The following is an 11,560-nucleotide window of genomic DNA, read 5'->3' as shown; positions in this document are numbered from 1 at the left end:
GCCCTGCAGGCGGCCGCCGACGCGCCGTCTCGACCCGAGCTGCCGCGATGCCCGCAAAGTTCCGGGGCGTGGGGACCCGCGGTCGGGAGCCCGCAGCTGGCCCCGGCCCCTGATCGCCGCCCAACTTCGGCCCTAAGCACCCCGCTCACCGCGCGCCCCGGTAAGGCCTCCGAACCCGGCTGCTCCCGGGCACCCGGACCGGCCGCGACCCGCGCGCCTCCGAGCAAGGGGCAGCCGCTGGGCTCCGAGCCACGCGCATTTGCAGAAACGGACCCGCCGCGGGAAAGGCACCTGCCGGAGCTGGGCGCCACCCCGACCCCGCGCGTGCAGCACCCGCGCCCCGAGCGCGGGAGAGACCCGCGCCCGCGACGCGGCGGGGCTTTGCTCCCGGGGAAACAAAAGCAAGAACAGGCGATCGGGTCTCAGCATTGCACTTGCTCAGGGCTGAGTTTGGCTCCAAAACGGCTTTCGTTTCCCGGGGAGGAAAACAGAACCTCTAAGGCAAGATAAAAACAAATGCTCCAGGTGATCTACGTGTGACTCCCCACGGGCTCTCCCCGTACATTTAGAAGTAGAACAACTTGCACCTACCCAGTCGACTTGGAAGGGCGAAAATAAATAGGCGAGTAAAGGAAAATCACAATAGCCCCGACATAGTTGTAGTTTGCACGAAAAGTTCCCAGGTTGCTCTCAGAGCTTGTTAAATTCTCCGGCAGATGTCTACGCTTTCGGTGTCCCCACACAACATGTCGTGTGCGCATTTTATTTCTTTAACGATCGACTGAAATACATCTGTAAAGGCAATGTGAATAACCTAACGGGCTGCAAGCCGGAAAACAAATTATTTAAAGGAACCTTACCTTGTAAAAGCCTTTCTGATAATCTTTTCTCCAATCTTTTAGTTAAAATTCCAGGGAATGGCGGGGAGAAATTCCGAAATATATTAAAAGCAGCAAATATTTATTACATTCAAAAATGAAAAAGCAGCTGTCATCTCGCCGGTGTCCACAGCGAGGGACGAGAGTATCTCAGGAGGTGGACGATGTGGATGTTCACTTAGTTGATAGATCAAAAACGCCTTTTCCTTTTAATTGTTCTCAAACATTTCGGGGAACTCGTTGTTTTTGTTTTTTAAACGAGGTGTTGAAAAGTCTCGTGCCTGTTTTCCTCTTCTAGGTCTCTATAAATAACAAAAGAGATGCAGAGATAAATACAGTCACATCAAAGGGCTGATGCCTCCACTTTCTAATAGCGGAAGAATCAATAAGAAAGATGCTTAAGATAAGATTCCTCTCCTGTAGGATGCATTCTCTTCCCCTAAGCAGCTGAGCAAAACTGGGAAGCGCAAGGCAGAGATGCGATCTTGCTCAGAAGTAGATTTTTTTTTTTTTGAGATAAGGCTTTGTTCAGCTGATGTCTCCCCAGTTCCCAGGAACACAATACTGTACCTCGGAGCAAAGGTTGCTCCTTCCTGGTTCCTCCTTTACTTATATGTTGTATAAAGACACCTATTTCCAGTGTCAAAGTCTTTCAAGGCTGGGTTTTATCTCCCACCCCACCCCCTCCTTTCTTTACCTTGTAGCAAAATATATCTAGTCAGTGGCTTGGAGATGCTTGGAGAAAGGTTGGTGAAAAGTGAACCTCTGTCTCGCAGTAACAGTGACAGGGAGGCAGAGAAAGACAGCACGGGATGAAGAGCCAGAGCAAAGAGACAGAGACGCGTGTGGCTTCTTGGCTCTCCTGGTACCAATTGATTCAGCCTGGAGATGGTGGAAGAGATAAAGGCTTAAGAAGGGGGATGGAATTTTTTTCCCCTAAATTGATATTTAATGGGAAATCCTATTGGACAGAAACCTGGACACGAGTCACTTAATTGGACTTGACATCTGTCACAGTGTGGGAGGTTTCACAGCCCAAATATTTTAGCAGATCAGATTCCCACTGAATCTGTGCCATAAAATATAGCAGTTGAAAGCAGTCCATGATAGAAACCTTAGCCTCTAAACAGTCTCTAGCCATAATCAGACTATTTCTCTCTTTCAAATTATTGATGCAGTATTTAAGAGCAAATCAGCGACATACATACCGACTGGGGGAGGCATTCTCCTGGCATATTGCAAACCCGTGTCTTCCTTTACTCTTTAGAAAAATATTTGTGTCCAAAGCATGGAAATATATAACACATAAGGTGCTATAATGATATATATTTCAATATGCAACAGTTACCATTTATTACTGGTCATTGACATTTTAAGACACTGAAACGAAACTTGATGAAGTATATTCATATTTTTGAAAGCTGTCCTGACACTAGATTAATTTTTCAATGTGTGATAAAAGCCTTTCAGTAGATTAAGTCATGTCAGAACTGGGAACAGAATACAGGTATTGTCATTTCAAGAACCACAAAATGAAACCATCCTACTTTCCAAATATGTTTGTTTCCTCTTCACCCACCCAACTACTCATTCATTCTGTTAAAATGTGGCATACAACATGTGCTAATTATTGCAGTTCATCCTTGCTTATTCAACATGGAATATTTTGGTATGTGGAGTGTGTAAGGCTCATGAGCACACACAAATCACCAGAGAGCCCCAGGCCACAATGCCTTTGCTTCACACAACCCCCTGGCCCTGAATTCATATGCCTTATAACACAAGGGAAAATGTAGTTGAATTATTTTGCCATTGTATCCAATACCATTAGTCACCATCTATTACATATTTTTGCAATCATTTTAGGGTTTTTTGAACGTGCAAGCTTACAAGAAGTAAAGGTTAGTTACAGCCTTATACCCTTTATGCCGGGGAGGGGGCATTATGGAGAGAAGAGTCCTCATTTTTTCCCTTCTTTATCAATTTGATCTAAAAGCAGGTTTTATTGTCAGGGGAGGGGGTGGATGGTCCTCCTCCCTAGGGAGTGACCCTCTGGGTTTCTCATGGCCACCAGCAGTCCTGTTTGCCTTTGCACGAATTTTTCATCCTTTGGGAAATCCCTAGATCTGAATGGGTTGCAGAAGGGGAGACTAGAGTGTGACTCCACAAGAAAAATGGGCCCTTTCCAGTCTGGCATGCCTAGTTCCAGCACAGAGGTGAAGGCGGAGGACAGTGAGTGGAGGCAGAAGCCAGCCATATTGAGGAGGCTGTGTATGCATCCAAAGAGGTGCTGGACCAGCTCTCCGAAGTATTGAAGATGGTGGTAGAAGGAGGGTTTGCTTAATCTGGCTGGGGGTAGCCAACACTGTGAGCATTCACAAAGCTGAAGGGTGCAAGGAGAAGCCCACCCACAGATATACTTCACCCCTCCCAACCCCCTCCACCACCACTACCTCCACCTCTGGCCTTGCACTGTTGGGTGGCTCTGTTAGACCCTCAGCTGCGGCCTGGGGAGCCAGGTGGGGCGAATCACCGCAGCTCACAGCGCAACTGCAAAAGTGGGAAGCAACTGGTATCTCTGCTTGCCCTGGTATTAGGGAGGAAGAGGGAGAAATGAGGAGACAAACCCAGGCAGGCCAGGTTCCACTGTAGAGTATGCGTGTGTATGTCCAGTCTCTTCTACATTCAGACTTTCTGATTGCACACGTACAGCCTGCAGGTGCAGAAACTGAGCCATGAGTGAGCTGTGCAGACTCGGTGCACACTCAGACCCATGCTTCATGGTTGTGGCCAGGGACTCACACTCACATGTGAATTCTCTCCTGCCCCTCCCCCCTCCCGCCACCTTTGCCTTTTCCAAGGCCTCCCTGGCACAGATGGTCCCTCCTTCTGTGTGCCATAAGCGCTCTTTCCACGTCTCCCTCGAGACTACATATTGTGTGCCTGATGCCTGCTTTCAATACCTGTGTCTCCCTCCAGGCTGTGAAGCTTTGAGGTTGGAGGGGACAGTCACTCCAGTTCTCAGCACCATCGTCTGAGTGGAACACCTGGTAAGTACTCAGTCCATTTGTGGGGAATGAGTCCCTGTCTACAGAAGCACCCAGAATTTGGGTGACGTAGAAACACCTCCACTGAAAGATAGCCCTGGCTTCAGTGGTACCCACTTTCTCTCCTATAAAAGTGCTAATAAGAAGATAAAAAGAATAATCCTTTCTAACTCACTTCATAGGATAGTTATGAAACTCACTGTATATGAAGATATTTTATATAACAAAAGCACTCTACAAAAAAAGATATTAAGGATGATTAGAAGTCTCATTGAATAATATCATTAAACCAATGTGGCAGTCTGCAGTCATTTACACAGCCAGACTATTTGTGTCGATCATAAGCTAACTGCAAGATCCTAAGTGAATAACTCAGCTACACCTCAGTTTTCTATCTGTAAAATGGGAACAACCAAGCTATGTGAATTTCCCCCCAAAGTGAACAATTAATCTGCATAAAGTGCTTAAGCTAATGCCTAGAACACAAAGTAACTGTTGAATATTGCAAATAATATTACTACTACTCAGTATAACTATATATAAACACATTGAGAACAGAAAGATAATTATGTGAAAAATTAGTATATATTCACCCCATTATGTGTGATATATATGATATAGATAAATTCCCACCTTATATGGAGTTACATATATATCTGTATCATCTTTCTCAAGGCCCTCCAGCTTGCAACTAACCTACAGGGAGCCCTGTCCACATGTGATCCATGCTGGAGTTAGGGTCTTTATACATAGGAACTCTTGAATTGTCAGCACAAATCTCTGAGATGGGGACTGTGGTGGTCGGTATTGGATATAAGGGTACTGGCACCCACAGCAGATAGACTGTTTCAACACTATTTCACAGATGAGTAGATTACAGAGCCCAGATTTGGACTAAGGCATTTAGGAGATTTACACTAAAATGCTCTAACCACAAGCACCACTCTCTGCGGTGCGGTATATAAGATACATTCGCTTCGATGATCCACATGTACACTCAGGTAGGAGAATTATTTACTGAATGAAATGCATTCTGACGGAGAAATACGCACCCCCACTGAGCACAAAAATGACCCCACTGGGCATTTGGAGGTGACCCGAGTTCAACACAGTTTCCTCACTGTGCTTCCAACATTGTGCCAGACACATCTGTTAATTCCATCAGACAGTTATTTCCTTTTTCTTTATTAAATGTATCTATTATGTATTTTCTTACATCGTTCGTTGTTCCAGTATTTGAGGTCTCCCCTCTGGTGCAGTCCCCAGAGTCCTACCACGGCCACAGCCCCCGAGAGCGTGATCCACACGGCCTGCGCTCTTCCCTCCCTGTTCTGAGTCCTCTTCTCCCTTCTGCGTACCTCTTGGGATAACTTTTCCGTGGTATTCACTCTGTATACTTAATCATACATAATTTTAAGTACATATGTAATGATTTGGGGGATATGGGTACCGCCCAGAAATCATCACCACAAACACGAGAAGCTCTATTCCGTGTTGGTTAGCGAATTTCCTTTCCATGTGAATTAGATCTTCTTTTTCACTAATGAATGCTAAGCCCTGAAATTCTTTGTTTTGAAAATTTTGAACAGTGTGGAAATTTCCATTTTCAAATGTTCTGAGTGTTCCGATATGAGCTTTTTAATATAGGATAGCAAGCATCGTATAGCAAGAGAAAAATTTCCAAGTATTCCTTTTCAAAATGCCTTTCCTCTACTCCAAGACATGCATGGCGGGTGTGTGTGTTTAATCTGCTGGAACAGGTTTATGGACAGCCCTATCATCAAAGGAAAAATAAATTTGGAACAATTGTCCTCAAGTTGAAAAATATCTCTTGTTTCATTACGGGAAACCAGTCCATCTCTTGGGGGAAACAGGGAGCGACAACAGAATTTCATTTCCTTCCAGTTTCATTTATAACAAAGACGCAACTATATTGCAAAAGACTCATAGTTCCACAAGTAACTGTGTGGCTATGCCCCATACCCTTCTGCTCCTTTATTATGGAAAATTCTTGAAGCAGAGTTATTTAGTGAGTGACTTTCTCCTGAGCTGTATGTCTGCCTCCAGACCGCGCATCTGAGTTAAAACCACCATTTCGCCAGCGGTTACCCCTCCACTACTTTGCCATAAATCATTCTTTTATTAAACATCATTTTAGTTGTGAATATATCTTCTCCCACACACTTTACTTTTAAGGCCCTTTTAAAAAGAGAAGTTCTTTATGTATTTCATTACAGAGCCTATAAAGTCCCAGGAGCTGGAAGATGTTAGGAACAACTGCTGTTCTTTCATTCAACTAAGTAACAAACGTCAGCGCTACATAATTTGGTCCAATGCTGGATTCTTCATGTGTCCAGCAATATCTCTTAGGTGTCTGTCAGTGGACTTGACATGGAAAGACTTTTTAGTTGGTCACCCGGTTGGTTTCTGTGCGCTGTTTCGACTCTTCTCCCGATAGTATTTGTCTTTTGCTATAAAACAGCAAAAGGCTTTTTGAATATTTATCTTTCTATTTAGGGGAATGTTTGAAAGCACTATATTGAATATGGCATGACTTGAAGTGTCATTTAAAAAGGTGAGTTATTTGCTTTCATGCTTTGGATGCATCGTTTTGAAAGTCAGTTCGTTGAAGCAAATTTATTTCCATAAAATTCATCCTCCTGAGGTTTTCATACCTATGAACTGGACCCGTGTATACTTTCATGTAACCATCACAACAGAAATAGAAAATTTTTTTGAATCCCCAAAAGTTCTCAGGAGCCAACCTCTTAATTACCACACAGTCTCCGACAATCCCTGATCTGATTTCCTATAGCTTTGCCTTTTTCCAGACATCATAAAAACGGAGTCAAACAGAATCTAAATGTTGAGTCTGGCTTCTTTTACTTAGCATGAAACTTTTGTGGTTTGTCCATGTTGTATGTATCAGAAATTCATTAATACCATAATAGGATTATTCAGGTGCAGCACAGCTTCCTATCCATTAACAAATTTAATAGTTGGATATTAAGAATACAGCTAATAAATCGCTCATGACCGGTATATATGTGGGCATATCTCTACAGTTACCCGGGGAAGTAGCTGGAGCTGACATGACAGGTTATACGGTGAGTGTTTTAAGAAACTGCCCAACTGCTTCACGAAGTAGTAGCATTTTACATTTTCACAAACAACAGTCCAATTCCATGTATTACTATTTGATTTACTTTTAAATCATCCAAATAGGTGTCTAGTGGTATCTCATTGTGATTTGAGTTTGCATTTATACCTCCCAGTATAGTTTTTCAGTTGTATTGAGGCATTATACTTAATGGCATCATTTTAAGTGCGCAGATCCCCCAAATTTTAACGATTTGGGGGATAGGTCTTCAGCCCCGAAATCATCACTACAACCCAAACAGTGGACATGTGAATCCCTTATACTCTTTTTAACCGATCTGCTCCCTTCCTCTCACTCCACAGGCTATTACTGGCTTGCTTTCTGTCTTTAAAAATTATTTTGCATTTATAGAATTTTCTATCAGTGGAATCATAACTATGTTCTCTTCTTTTGTCTGCCTTTTAATCAGAACCATTGCTTTCATATTCATTCTTGATTCTTGTCGCATGTTTCAACATGATCCGTTCCTTTTTGTTGCAGAATCAAAAGCATCTTACCATTTTCAGAGCTCTCTATATGATTATGTAGCTAGAAGTTTCTATCTGGTACCATTTCTTCTGCCTGAAAAATTCCCTCTCATGTTTACAACGGAGCAGATCACTTGGTACTGAAAATTTTACCTATTGTTTTTTTCTGAAAACTGTCTTTATTTTGCTTTCAGTTTTGAAATACTTACTCTGGGCATAGAATTCAAAGTTAGTGATTGCTCTTATTATTTCTTTTTCTTTCAGTGCTTTGAAGATATGCTTCAAAATTCTCTGTCTTCACAGTTTCTAACAACGAATCAATACTCTAATTCTTACCTTTGTTCTCTCTACATATATGAGTTGTTCTCTATCTCCACCCCTCTCTCTCCCCAGCTGCCGTAACATTTTATCTTTGTTTTATGTTTTTGGGAGGCTGACTATCACTACCGAGGCATACCTAACGTGGTTTTGCTGGTCTGCTTGACCTTCCATCCTCCTTGGGATGCCTGGGATCCTTGGTCTGTGATTTGCTGTTGTTGTGTCTGGAGAATACTTGAGAGTAAATTTCGAGCCCATTCTAATTCTCTTATTCTTCTGGGACTCCAAGGACAGATCTGGCCCAGGTCTCTTGGAGTTCTGCTCCGTTGGCTTCATCACTGCTTTGTTCTTGCTTTCCTTTGTTTGGGTGATTTCTATTGCAAGATCTTCAAGTTAATTGATTCTCTCAGCTGGGTCCCATCTGCAGATGGGCATGCTGAAACTACTCTTGATCTCTGATATGAGTGGCTCATTTCTAGGACCCCCATCGCTCTTCGAAACTCCCCATCCTTAGACTTGCTGTTTGCCTTTCACAGTCAACATAGTTATTAAGACTGTCTGCTAGTTCCAGTGTCTGGGTATTATCAGAGGTTGCTGCTCTTGGTTTCATTGTCTCTTGACAATGGTGTGTGTGGGTGTGTGTGAGAGAGAGAGATAGAGAGAAAGAGAATTTTTTCTATCTTTCTATGAGCTATACCAAACCTGCACATTCAAGGAAGTAGAAACTGAGGTAAGTATGATGGCAGGAAGTGAGCATAGCTCTTCTGGTAGGCCGTGAATATGGAGAGACAGCTTTTGGGCTGGGTTTGGGTTTTGTCATCAAGTTCTTCCAGTGGTGGCTGTCTTTGCCTTGTGCTGACTGAGGGGGCTGTTCTGTCTGAGCCTTTTCTTGAGACGATGGCTCCACCATCAGCTGTCCACCTTCCCGTTCACCAGCCACAGGGGAGCTCTATCACCCCAGCTTCCCTTTTGTGTTGGAGACAAGAGGATGTGCTGTGTTACCCCATCCTGAAGACTTGCTCTGGGAGGAGTCTGTAGATGTGAACCTCCCCTGGGAACCTCTGCTTTCCGACCCCTCTGTGGAAGCCAAATTCTGGCTTATATTCGTGGTGGGACACGAACAGACGTTCTCTTTCCCTCTCCTAAAGGTAGGACATGTGCTTGGTTTTATTTTATACTTAATGCTATATATTTTCAGTCTATTGACTACAGATACTTATATACTTTATTAAAAATGCATTAATTTATGGAGCTGTATCAATTGATGGATGGATTTAAGACTAGGAGCTCAGTCTAAGATAATCATGTCCTTGTCCCCCAGAGACAGTCCATCCTTATGTCCATCCCTCCCACAGAACAAGTGCCTGTGACTCAGGCAACAGTCTTTGCTGCCTTTTCCCAGAAGCTTTATGTTTTCACTTCACCTTCGAGAAGAATCTGAGGAAACACCTGGTGTTTTGTGCCAGACCATCCGTCTGCCAGTTACCTACTACTGCTCTGCCCCAGTTCTTTCCCATGAGTGCTCAGCCAAAGCCTGCAAATAGAGCTGCCAACCAGCATGAGCTCCCCCAGGTTTTGACAAACACATCAGCTCACATTGGACCTTCAGCAGCTCCTTAAATCACAACTATTTCTCCCATTTGGTGGTTCCTTTGCTTTGCCCAGGTGAGATCTGCTCTTTCCTTTCAAGGGCTTATTTCTTTGGAACTCAGGTGGTTTTGTTTTCTTGTGACCTCAGCTCTTGATGGCTTTAAAAAAAGTTTCCATTCTGTCTTTTGTCTCGACATTTCTTATTATTGGAGTGGGAATGACGATCTTTGCATCTTTCTACATCCCAAGCAGAAGTCAAATTCCATGCTTAATGTTTTTAAATCTTGGTTATGATGATGGCATTGACATAGCACGACCTCTATCTCAAGGTGAAAGCTACAATTCAGTTGCGTTTTGTTGCTAATTAACATTCTTGAGAATTTTATTACATATTTATTATTGTTTTAAAGATTTATTTATTCATGATACAGAACTGGGGTACAGGCCAGAGGTGCAGGAGCAGTGAGAGGAGTCACCAGAGACAGAGTGGGGAGCAGGACAGGCTGACTGATGAAGTACACTGCTAAGGGGAGCAGTAGGCGGATCAGGAGAAGTCGGCTGGGCCCTGTGGGTCACCTCCGGGGCGGGGATCGAACTCGTGCTGAAGTGGCTTTAGCTTCTTAGTGCTGTGCTTTAACCCTCTGCGCTACTAGGAGGGTCCTGGAGGTCAGTTTTAGTCCGCAGGGGACATTTGGCAAGGTTCGACATTTTTGGTTATTGCGATGGCGAGATGATGGACTGTGTGTTTCTGAAATCTGTGGGCAGAGGCCACAGATGCCAATGAGCAAACTATAAACAGCTCCCACAAAAGACTCACCCCACCCCCCTGCACTGCATGTTAACAGTGTCAGGTTGCACTAAAAAGAACACATCTCACACAAGGAAGCATTTTAATTTCTTATGACAAATTTCAGGCCCTGACCCTCCCACAAAGTACATGGAAATTTTACAGTATCTGGGATTTTACCAAGCTAGCACCTACTTATTTTTATTACCTCTGTTAACATTTTCAGGTGTTAGGGCATGTAAGTATGTATTTACTTCTCAGACTGTTGCCAGGGAGCCTTAGTGCTTTAATCAATTCTTGAAATAGTTCTTTGCTTCACAACTGAAAAGCAAATATTTTCCTGTTTCTCTTTTGCATACAGTCTCAAGCTGTTGCTAGAGCAGCAAGGTGCTGTTCAATAAGGTTAGAATACTCCTCTCTCAAGAAAACTCTTGTTTGCTAGGTTGGTGGGATTATGGGTGATTTTTTTTTATCCCTTCAAAAATGTTCTTTAATGTTGACATAAAACTCTCTGAAAAATAAGCATTTTTAAAAAGGTTATGAAAAGGTCTTTTCCAGGAGAAAAAAAAGAAAAAAACAAAATATTTTGGAGCATTCCAGGTGAGGCTTTGGGAATAACAAACAAGTGTTTGAAGAAATGCCAATCTGATAGATAAATTAAACGTACTATGATAAATAAACTAGCAAGGTGGCCAGAGAGCTAATGTTTGTAAATAGTCACACATATCAAATTATGATGTAGATAAAACTTATATTTAGTTAGTGTAGTTTTGCATCCTGATATTCTGGTGTCCAGCACATTAGTAAAGGCCATCAAAAACCTGTGCAAGGTGCACTTCAAGGCCACTGTTCACACCCACGTGTCATTGCACCTGCAGGAAGTCATGGCTACTACATGGACCTGGTTTGTGTCTCGTTGCTGCATCTGTAAGTGCCCAGAGCCAATCTGGTGAGGTGGCTTGGGCTAGAGATGCCTCGTTACTCTTCCCAGACAGCTTGCTTTTTCCATGACATTTTCACCTGAGTCTCAAGGAGTTAGACTCCTTTAGGTGAATATTCAGATTCCTGGACATTTCAAGGAAGGGGAGTCTGGCTAAGGAGCAACTTGTACTTCATAGATGAAGCAGTCCCTACCTTGAACCACCCCACCCAACCCCTGCACAAGGATGTTATGCAAAAAGAGTGAAAGTGTTTTCCAACCATTGAACTTTTTAGTCTCAGGTAGTCTGAAAATTAACTCCTCTAAACACATCTATACCAATGTGTATTGGCATCTTTAAATATTACTTTAGACATCAGAAGATGTGATAAAT

The 11,560-nt window shown here is 43.2% G+C and overlaps 1 protein-coding gene across 1 annotated transcript in view; it reads right to left on the bottom strand.

Annotated features, from left to right (window-relative positions):
* Positions 1–1,728, bottom strand: part of NHLH2 (nescient helix loop helix 2) — a 4,565-nt gene extending 2,837 nt beyond the window's left edge. The window contains exons 1-2 of the mRNA XM_004689606.2: positions 1,576–1,728; positions 861–1,180 (exon numbers count right to left, since the gene is read on the bottom strand). The gene's annotated coding sequence lies outside the window, so the exon portion shown is untranslated. The remainder of the gene's footprint in view (positions 1–860; positions 1,181–1,575) is intronic.
* Between the last annotated feature and the right edge of the window lie 9,832 nt (positions 1,729–11,560).

The sequence above is a fragment of the Condylura cristata genome, unplaced genomic scaffold, assembly GCF_000260355.1.
Source record: "Condylura cristata isolate star-nosed mole 26May11 unplaced genomic scaffold, ConCri1.0 scaffold00026, whole genome shotgun sequence".
In the NCBI taxonomy this organism is placed as follows: domain Eukaryota; kingdom Metazoa; phylum Chordata; class Mammalia; order Eulipotyphla; family Talpidae; genus Condylura; species Condylura cristata.
This window is presented reverse-complemented; position numbering and strand designations above follow the sequence as displayed.